Below are 11506 nucleotides of genomic sequence, written 5' to 3'. Positions count from 1 at the left end.
GTATTGTTTTCTTTTTCATTCCTGATATCAGTGGGCTCTCTCTCACTCTTTTGAAACAGGGCCCGTCTTGCTGGGGAGTTATTAATTTTAATCTTTACAAAGGACAAACTTTTGTTCTTGCTGGGGTCCTCTGTTGTATGTTTCTTTCTATTTCAATTATTCATTCTTAAATTTATTAGAATCTCACTATATTTTAAGTTTAATTTCCTGCTTTTTGCAGCTTATTAATTAAAAAATCTCTATTTTAAATGAAATTAGTATTTCCATACTTTAGGATAAAGCAAACACACTTCTTTAAATCCATTACTTTAGGTAATAGTTATTTCCATGAATAGAGTTACTGAGTATCACTTGAATATTTGCCTATATACTTGTTGGAAGCTTCTGTATCCTTTTCTTGGTAGGAATTCCAGTTTTTCTGAATTCTTCCCTTTCCTTTAAGTATTCCACTTCCCATTTTTCATGGAAGAATTTTCTTTCCAGCATTTTATTACCATAAGGATTCCGACTCCTTGCAACATTTGGTAAAATTTTGAACTGTTTGAAACATCTCTGTCAGGTCTTTTCTTTCATTATTTGAGGGAACAAAACATCTTTTTCAACATCTCTGAGCTTCTGCTCTGCCAGATCAGAGCACCACCTCAGCAACAGAGGAAGGCAGCCATGTGGTCACCCCCCAGGCAAGAGGTATGGACAGTTTTTTGGAGTTTCTTGAGATGAACATTCAAATAATTGATTTTCAACCTCTCATATATTTAAAATATATGCATTACAAGTCAGAAATATGTCTCTACTGCTCTGACTAGTGTGGCTGATTTGTTGGGCATCATCCTGCAAGGTGAAAGGTTGCCAGTTCAATTCCCAGTCAGGGTACATGCCTGGGTTGCAGGTTTGGTCCTGGTCAGGGCATGATAGGAGGCAACCCATCGATGTTTCTATCTTATATTCATGTTTCTCACCCTTTATTTTTCCTTCCCTTCTCTCTAAATAAATACAATCTTTGGGGGGGGAGGGGGGATAGGAGCCCCAGCCAAGATGGAGGCATAGGTAGAAATGCTTTGCTTCCTTGCACAACTAAAAAAAGGATAACAACCAATTTAAAAACAAAGAACAAGCAGAACTGCCAGAACTTTAAAGTGCATGGAAGTCTGACTGACAACCAAGCAGTTAAAGAAACATTCATCCAGACTGGTAGGGGCAGACATGCAGCAAGGCAGTGGCTAGCAGACCATGCTGGAAAGGTGATGGGTAGTGGACCAGTGGATCCCATATTCGCCTGCCAATAAGGAGGAAGAACAACTGGGTAGTAAGACAGACCACAGAACCCAGGGTTTCAGTGCAAGAAACTAAAGACTCAAAACCTCTGGCTGCAGAAATCCGTGGGGGTTGTGGTGATGGGAGAAACTCCCAGTATCACAGGAGAGCCCATGGGAGAGGCCCATGGGGTCTTAGAATGTACATAAATTCACCCACCTGAGAAACAGCACCTGAAAGGGCACAATCCACTTGAGGGAAGTGACATAAAGTGGGACTAGAGTGGAGTGAGTGGCACTGCTCCTTCTCTGACCCCTCCCCCACAGACAGCACCATAATGCAGGCAAAGACGGTTGCCCCACCCTGGTGAATACCTAAGGCTCTGCTCCTTATGATGTAACAGGTGAGCCAACATAAAGAAATATGGCCCAAAAGAAAGAATGGATCAAAAATCCAGAAAAAGAACTAAGCGCCAAGGAGATAGACAACCTATCTGACACAGAGTTCAAAACAATGGTAATAGGGATGCTCACAGAAATGATTGAGCTGAGTCACAAAATGAAGGAAGAAATGAAGGCTATGCAAAATGAGTAAAGCAAAATATACAGGGAACCAGTAGTGAAGGGAAGGAAACCAGGACTCAAATCAATGATTTGAAACAAAAGGAAAAAATAAACATTCAACCAGAGCAGAACGAAGAAACAAGAATTCAAAGAAATGAGTAGAGGCTTAAGAACCTCTGGGACAACTTTAAATGTCTCAACATCCAAATCATAGGGTGCCAGAAGGAGAAGAGGAAGAGCAAGAAATTGAAAAATTATTTGAAAAAAATATTGAAGGAAAATTTCCCCAATCTGGAGAAGGAAATAGACTCCAGGGCCCCAGGAAGCCCAGAGAATCCCCAAAAAATTGGACCCAAGGAGGGACACAGCCAAGACACATCATAATTAAATTATCCAAGATTAAAAATAAGGAGCGAATCTTAAAAGCAGCAAGAGGAAAGGAAAGAGATACCTACAAAGGAGCTCCCATAAGACTATTAGCTCATTTCTCAAAGGAAACCTTACAGGCAAGAAGGGCTGGAAAGAAGTATTCCAAGTCATGAAAGGCAAGACCTACATCCCAAATTACTCTATCCAGCAAAGCTTTCATTTAGAATGGAAGGGCAGATAAAGTGCTTCCCAGATAAGATCAAGCTAAAGGAGTTCATCATCACCAAGCCCTTATATGAAATGTTAAAGGTACTTATCTAAGAAGTAGAAGAGGATCAAGAACTATGAATAGTAAAATGACAATAAACTCACAACTATCAACATCTGAACCTAAAAAACAAAAACTATGCAAATAACTAAAACAGGAACAGGATCACAGAAATAGAGATCGATCACCTGGAGGGTTATTAGTGGGGAGAGGAAGAATGGGGGGAAAACATACAAGGAATAAGAAGCATAATTGGTGGGCACAAAATAGACAGGGGAAGGTTAAAAACAGTGTAGGAAATGGAGAAGCCAAAGAACTTATAGGTACAACCCATGGACATGAACTAAGGACGAGGGAATCCTGTAGGGTGGTGGGGTGCAGGGAGGAAAGGGATAAAGGGGATGCAAAAATTGGAACAACTGTAGTAGCATAATCAATAAAATATACTTAAAAAATAAAAAACAATAAAAAAATAAAAGTACTCTAAAAAAAAGGAATATCCCTCTAAGAAAAAGTTTAGCTTCATCTCAAAAGAGATACATTACATATATGTTTATTATTGTTTAGCTCAATATATTTTCTAATTGCTATTTTAGTATTTTCTTGATCAGTCAATTATTTAGAATTGTGATAATTAATTTATGTATATTTGGAGATTTCTAGTTACCTCTCTTTTATTGACATCATTTAATTTCACTGTTGCTAGAGGACATACCCTGTGTGATCTCAATTCACAGAAATTTGTTGAAACTTATTTTATTGCATATTATCTACTTTGATAAATATTTCACATGCACTTAAATAGACATCCTGCAGTTGTTACATTTAGTTTTCTATATATGTCAATTGGTTCAGTTTGGTTGTTCAGGTTATTCAAATATTTCTAAGTCCTTGCTGATTTTTTGGTATGCTTTTTCTATCCATTACTGACAGAAATTTGCTAAAATCTCAAACTATTACTGTGGATCTGGTTTTTTTTTTTTTTCTGTCAGTTTCTTTTTATGTTATTAGGTACATACAGACTTAGGATTGTGATAAAATTCTGTTGAATTGACCCTTTTAAAAAATTTATTTATTTTAGACAGAGGAGAAAGGAGGGAAAGAGAGCGAGAGAAACATTAATGTGTGGTTGCTTCTCACACAACCCATACTGGAGACCTGGCCTGCGACCCAGGATGTGCCCTGACTGGGAATTGAACCAACAACCTTTTGGTTCCAAAGATGGCACTCAGTCCACTGAGCCACACCAACCAGGGCTCTTCTTTTGTCAAACAATATCTCTGGCTTTAATTTCTTCTCTGTCTGGTATTAGAACAGTTATGCTAGTTTTTTTTCTGGTTAGTGTTTACACTATATATATTTTCCATTCTTCTACTTTCAAAGTTTCTGTCCTTATATTTAAAATGTGGGTTTTTTAAACAGCATATAGTTGGGTTTTGTACTTTTCCTCAGCATGGCATTATTTGTGTTTTGCCTGAAGTGTTTAAACTGTGTATATATAGTATTATTAACGGGATTGAGTCTCAGTTTATCATATTGCTATTTGCCATTTATTTATACCATCTGTCTTTGTTCCTTTATTTCCTCTTCCTTGACTGATTTTGGATTAAAATGTTTTCTATTATTTTACCTTCCCTGTAGCTTCCCATTAGCTTTTTACTTATACATTTTTATATTAACCTTGTAGAGATTATACTATTTATTTTGAGATATGTACTGCACAAATTAGTATTTTTACAATTGCACAAACAATTCTAGAAACTAAAGACAGTTTAATTTCATTTGCTCATGTCTTGCCCTTTTGTACGATTATCATTTATTTCTACATATAGCCCACAAGGCATCATCATTATCATTTTAAACATTCGACATTTATCCACATTTTTCCCCTTTTCAGTATGTTTTTTTTTCCTTCCTGTCATTCTGTGTTCTCTCTGAGATCATTTTCCTTCAGCAAATAAAACCCTTTTTAGTATTGTTTTGTAATGCAGCTCCTTGGGCAAGAAATCTCTAAGCTTCGGTTTGGGGGAAAAAAGTTTATTTTGCTTTCATTTTTGAAGGATACTTTAGCTAGTTATAAAACTTTAGGTTGGAATATATATACCGTGTTTCGCCATGTATAATAAGTATGCATTTTGGCCCAAATTTTTTAGGAAAAAGGATGCACATTATATATGAATATAATGATTACATACCATGGGTATAATAATCCCATGTATAATGCACACCAAGCTGTGGGTGTGCATTTTACACAGCAAAATACAGTGTATTTATTTCCCTTATCAATACATTAAAGGTGACAATTTCTTGGTTTCAATTTGTTAAAAAAAGTCAGTCTAACGCTCTTACCATCTTGAAAGTAATAGGTCTTTTCTCTCCAGCTGCTTTTAAGATGTTCTTTTTGGCTTTTTTTCAACTGACTATCCTATGTCTAGGTATGATTTTTTAATATTTATCTTGTATGAGCTTGTAGTTTTTATTTACTGTGTTGTTTAAGGTTTTCCATTACATTTTTTTTTTTAAGCTTTGGCTAGCAATTTTTCATATGTGTCTCCCATCCAGTTCTCTTCCTCTGGTATTTCAACAGTATAAATATTTGATTCTTCACCATGTTCCATGTGTTTCTCATCCTCTTTTCTTTCTAGTTCCATCTATTTTTCTCTTGTTCTTCACTCTGGATATTTTTACTAACCTATCTTCCAGTTCACTAATCCTTTTTTTATCTGCTTTTAAACCCATCCATTTGCTTTCTTAAGTTCAAGTATAATGTATTTCAGGTTGTAGAATCTCCATTTGACTTTCTTTAAACAGCTTCAAGACTTCTGGTGAGATTTTTTTTTTTATTATTTCATCTATTTTGTTTAAAATTTTTATCATAATTCTCTGATTATTCAATATCTGTATTTCCAGTGGTGCTATTTCTCTTTTCTTGTTTTTTTTTTTTCAAAATAATTTCCCCTATATTTAGCATGTTAATACTTTTTATTGGATGCCAGACATTATGAGAAAATGTAGAGATGCAGAATAATGTTGTCTTTGTTCAAAAGGGGTTAGGTTTTCTCTGGAAAAAAAAGTTTACTAGCAAATTACTGTGGTTCTGTTTCAGGTGGGTTGCTTTGTTAGAGCTGTGCTATTGTGCCTTTATTCTTGAGTCATGTCTTATTTTGAGGACATTGCTATGGACTATATTGGGTCCCCCACCCCAAATTCTTATGTTGATGCCTTAAGCCCCAGTGTGCTGATATTTATAGATGGGACCTTAAGCAGGAAATTAGATTTAGATAAGGTTGTGAGAGTGGGGCCCTCATGATGGGATATGTGCCTTTATAAAAAAACATACCATAGAGCTTTTTCTCCACACATGAACACGGAAGAGGTCATGTGAATGTACAGAAGGTACCTACAAGGCAGGGAGGCCTAACCAGAAACTAACCATAATGGATGGCATCCTGATCTCAAACTTACAGCCTCTAAAAGAGTGAGAAAATAAGTGTGTTGTTTCAGCTACCCAGTATAGGCAGGTGAAGACAGGCATGGTCCTGACTCATAAGGCCTGTCCCTTCTCTGAGATACCAGTAGAAAGACTAGGATGTTTTGCAGGGCCCCTCTGTTGGGAACTGCCCTGCCTGGTATCAGAAACTGTAACCCCCACCAAGGCTAAGGCTGAGGGAGTGGCCTTGGACCATAAGCCAGCAAGGAGACAAAAGCTTATCTCCCTGGCAGGAGCACTGCTTCTGCTGCTTCATTCATAACTGAACCCCAAAGCTTGGTCGGTTAGCCAATGACGGGTAGGATTCCCCAAGGGGGGAACGACCTAAGACAGGCACGATCATGTGGGAGGCCCCCAAGAATGGACTTTGGGGGCTACAGCAAAAGGGGGTGATGGACCCTCGCTCCTCGGCTTTGACATAGCCTGAGTCCTCCTGTCTGGGAGAAAAATCTCCTTATCTCTTGGGTGCCTTACTTCCCTTGCTCCACCTAAGCCTGAAACAATGACAGGGTGGTGCAGCTCTGTGCTGAAAAGGGCGGTTCCCCGGGTGATTAGGCCTAAGAAAGAATATGTAAAATCCTGTGAAACCTGCTTTGTTTAGAATGCTCTCAGTTGAATGATAAGACTAACTTCGTCCAAGGAAGAAGTTAAGTTTGTTCCTCAAAGTTTTACAGCTCTTTGACCCTGACTCAAAATAGGCGCTCAGACTTCCTTGTTATCTATTGTTTGATCTTTACTTCCTAGCAATGAGTAATGAGCTTTTACCTGAATTCTTATTCAAACGAAACCAATAAAAAGCCTCTCTGGAGGGGGAACAGGGCACTCTCCCCACCAAGGAGGGTGGCCAAGCGGAGCGCTCCCCAAGTGAGGAGTGACCATGGCGCCCTCCAGGAGAGAGGGTGGCCAAGGTGCTCCCCATGTGAGGGATGGCCCTGCTGTTCCTATTCCCCCACAGGACCTGGTTGTCTCCGTGTATGTTTTTAGCATGTTTTGACGAACATCGGCAGCCGAGATGAATACCGCTGGCTGGTATCATCCACACCCCTCCAATCTGACAGTGCTTGAACTCCAACATCTATTTCCCTACTGCTATGAAGCTACTAAAAACTCTTCTCAGCTTTTTAGCCTCTTGCCTATTGGGTTTCTTTGAGTCTGTCCCTACATATGTACGGTTCAGTCATCAGCCAATCACTGAAGTATAATTTCAATGGACAGTTTTGGAGTTATTTCTCTTTAGTTCTCTCCTGAGATTTGCTTCTCAAGTTCTAGACTCTGCCCTACTCAACTACTGAGACTGTTACTTTCTGCTTGGGTTCTATTATCCTCTGCACAGAATTAGAAATGTCCTCAGAGAAAAAGCTGTGGTGAATGAATATGGAGCTCACTCCATATTTTTTCTTCTCAAGGACAGTAACCTCGTTAGTCCTCAGTATGTTAGTTGCTCACCAATGCCTATGAACAGTCATTTTACTTATTTTGTCCGTGCTCCATTATTTTCTCAATGGAAGGATTCATTCTACATGCTCTGTCAAGACCAGAGTAGGAATTTCTTTACTCATATTCTAAGATTAAACCAATAGTGACCCCCCTTGTGAAGTATTTCCTGATCTTTTTCCCCTCGAGTAGAATTATTATCCTCTCAAGTAGAACCTTTTCTTGTTGCCATAGCACCTGACACATACCTCCATCATTCCCCCTTATTAAATAACATTTTTATGAAACAATTTTCTCTCCAATAGACTGTGAAGTACCTTAGAATAAATATGAAATCCTAGTATTTTTACACCACTTCCCCCTCCATTTATTGCCCTATTCATCCCATTACCTTTTCTGTAAAATTCCTTTTAAGACCTAACTATACTCACAGTCTCTCAGCTTTCTCCCCATCTCCTCCAATATTTTTCTTGAATCTACTCCCATATCACTAAAACTTACATTATTTTGGTCTTTGACAATGTCCAGGTTGCCAAATCCAATGGTGAATCTCATTCCATCTTTCTTGACATTATTAGCAGCATTTGGCACAACTGATCACTCTCTTAAAGATCCTCACCCCCAACCTGGTTTCTCCCTATTTTCCTGATGGCTGCTCTTCATTTCATCAACCTCTAAACACTGTAGGATCTCAGAGCTCATTCTTAAGACTTCTTTTCTATCATAATTTCCTTCCTTGATATCTTGCCTCATAGCTTTAGAAACCATCCATGTTCATGGCATTCTAACTTAAATTTTCAACCTAGACTCCTTCCTTGAACTCCATATTCATATACCCACTGGCTTACTTTACATCTCCACCTAGATGTTTAATAAACATCTTAAATTAACATGTTCAAACAGAGCTCAGTATTCTTACAAACTTGCTGTTTGCACTATGCAACTCTGTAATTCAAGTATGCTCAGGACAAAGACTTTCCAGTTTTCTCCCCCCACACTGTTTCTGATCTCTAAGCCAATCCTGTCACTTTCACCTTCATATTATACCCAGAATCTGACAATTTCTCATTACCTCTGTTGCTATCACTCTCACCCAAGTCATCCTCATCCCATCTGTATTACTGCATTAACCTCCAAATTTGTCATCCTGCTTTGCTCTTGTTCCTGTGCAGTATATTTTCAAACTCAACAGCCTGAGCGAACCTATTATGTAACATGCTTCTCTTCTGCACAAAACCCTCCAATGACTGCATTCAGAATAAAAGGCAAACTTCTTAAAATCACCTACAAGTCCTCACATAATCTTCCCTACTCTCTCTCCCTTACCTTTCTAACCTTATCCTGTATTACTACTTTATGTCTTGTTCCTTCCACAGGTATCTCCTCCCTCTGCTCCAATCCCTGAGATTTTGTCGTTGCTCTTCCCTTTCTTTGCCCTGTATGCTGGTCCCTAGGATATCCCCATGCTATTCTCATGGCTTACTCTGTGACTTCCATTAGTTGTTTACTCAAATATACCTTTACAGTGAGGGGTTTTTTTCCCCCAAAGGGGAAGGGAGAAAAAGAGGGTGGGAAACATCGATATGAGAAACATTGACTGGTTGGCTGCCTTCAGTATGTGCCCTGACCAGCAACCAAACCTGCAACCCAGGCTTGTGTCCCAAATGGAATGGAACTGGAGACCTTTCAGTTTGCAGGATGAACCCCAACCAAGACACACTGGCCAGGGCTACAGTGAGATCTTTCCTGGCCACTCCATATAAAATTGTGATACACTACCCATACTTACATGAACATCTCCTATCCAACTTTGGTGTTCTTTTTCTCCCTTAACACTCACTATTAATATATTCTATAGCTCATTCAGTCATTCATTCATTCTTCTCCATTAGAACATAAGCCCCATAAGAGTAGAAATTTTTGATTTATTCACAACTGAGTCTTTAATGCCTAAAACAGGTGCTATGTAAATATTTATTGAATGAATGCCTTTTTGTATCACTTGTATCTACCATCAAATACTCCTGTATCTAGTATATACTTGGTATATAATAGTTAGAAATATTTGTTAAATTAATAGGTACCCCTTTCATCATATATATGTAACTTTATTTTTTGCAGAAATTTTAGTTTCACAGCAAAAGTGAGCGGAAAGAAAGGAGCATTCCTGCATATTCTAACTACATTCCCCAAGTCCCACAAAACACAGAGCTTCTCCCACCAACATCTGGCAGCAGTGTGGTACATTTGTTACAATTTACCAACACTGACACATCATTAAGTCCACAGTTCACATTTGGTTTCATTCTGTTGTACATTTGTGAGTTTGGACAAATGTATAACATATCCACCATTATAGTATTATACAGAATTTTATTGCCCTAAAATCCCGTTACTCCTATTCATCAATCCCTCCACACAAATTTAGCAACCACAACTTTTCTGTCTCCACAATTTTGCCATCTTCAAAATGTTATATTGGGTTGGCCAAGAAGTTCGTTTGTTTTTTTCTGTAAGGTTTCTCTAGTAGTGCTTAGTTGTCTTTAACTTCATTTGAAACAATTTTGCCAGATTGTATTGCAACAGCTGTCACATCAGTGTACATTTAAAAAACTTACCAAATCAGTGAATTTTTGTGTAGCCATCTGAATATTGAGATAGAAGAAAATACACATTTTTGGCATATTATGCTTTATTATTTCAAGAAAGGTAAAAATGCAAAAAAAGATTTGTGCAGTGTATGAAGAAGGTGCTGTGACTGATCAAACATGTCAAAAGTGGTTTGTGAAGTCTCGTGCTAGAGATTTCTCACTGGACAATGCTCCACAGTCTGGTAGACTAGTTGAAGTTGATAGTGATCAAATTGAGACATTCAGAACAATGCACCTTACACCACATGGGAGATAGGCAACATACTCAAAATATCCAAATCAATAATGTTATTGGTGAAAATGAAAAATGTGATTTTTATTTTATGGAAAAAACCATACAGACTTTTTGGCCAACTCAACAGTTGGAATGAGTTTTTTAAAATTGACTTTTTTTAAAATTTTTTTTCTAAAAATTAGGAATTAAGGTTCCTCCATGTCTTTTTGTGGCTTGATAGCACATTTCATTTTAGCACTGAGTAATACTCCACTGTAAGGGTGGATCAGTTTTTTGTCTTTTTGCCTATTCACCTACTGTCATCTTAGTTGCCTTCAAGTCTTGATAATTAGGAATAAAGATTCTATAAACATTTACATGCTGGTTTTTATATAGATATAAACTCTCAACTCATTTGGGTTAATATCAAGGTGTGTGGTTGCTGAATCATGTGGTAAGACCTTTTTAGCTTAAAACACACACACACACACACACACACACATACACACAAACCTGTCAAAACTTTCTTCCAAAGTGGCTGTGCCAATTTGACTTACATGAACAATGAATGAGAATCCCTGTTGTTCTACATTCTAATATTTGGTGTCGTATTTTGGATTTTGGTCATTTTAATAAGTATGTAACAGTGGTATCCCATTGTGTTTTTCAAAATTGTAGTTCCCTATAATGGTGAGCATCTTTTCATATGCTTATTTGCCACCAGTACCATCAGATATCTATTTAGATCTTTTGCCCATTTTCTCATTAGGTTGTTCCTTTTTTTAAAAAAAAAGATTTTACTTATTTAATTTTAGAAAAAGGGGAAAGGAGGGAGAAAGAAGAGAGAGAGAGAGAAACATCAATGTCTCATTGCCTGTCCCACACGACCTACTGGGGACCTGGCCTGCAACCCAGGCATGTGCCCTGAATGGGAATCCAACCAGCAACCCTTTAGTTCACAGGCCTGTGCTCAATCCACTGAGCTACACCAGCCAGGGCTAGGTTGTTCCTTTTCTTAATTGTTGAGTTTTAAGAGTTTTTAGTATACAGTTGACCCTAAAACAACAGGCATGGGTGCTGGGACACCCACCATCGAAACAGTCGAAAACCTGGGTATAACTTAAGTTGGCCCTCCAAACATGAAAATACAGTTGACCCTTGAACAAGTGGGTTTGAGCTGCGTGGGTCCACTTAAAAACAGATTTTTAAAATCCCCATATTAGTAAATGCACACAGCACAAAGCAAAGTTGTTAAGGGTCAAA

General features: G+C 38.0%; 1 pseudogene; it reads right to left on the bottom strand.

Annotated features, from left to right (window-relative positions):
* Positions 1-264: 264 nt before the first annotated feature.
* LOC114496980 lies at positions 265-7632 on the bottom strand (annotated as a pseudogene).
* Positions 7633-11506: the final 3874 nt, after the last annotated feature.

This window comes from Phyllostomus discolor, chromosome 5 (genome assembly GCF_004126475.2).
Source record: "Phyllostomus discolor isolate MPI-MPIP mPhyDis1 chromosome 5, mPhyDis1.pri.v3, whole genome shotgun sequence".
NCBI lineage: Eukaryota > Metazoa > Chordata > Mammalia > Chiroptera > Phyllostomidae > Phyllostomus > Phyllostomus discolor.
Note: the sequence above shows the minus strand (reverse complement) of the source record. Positions and strands in the feature narration are given on the sequence as shown.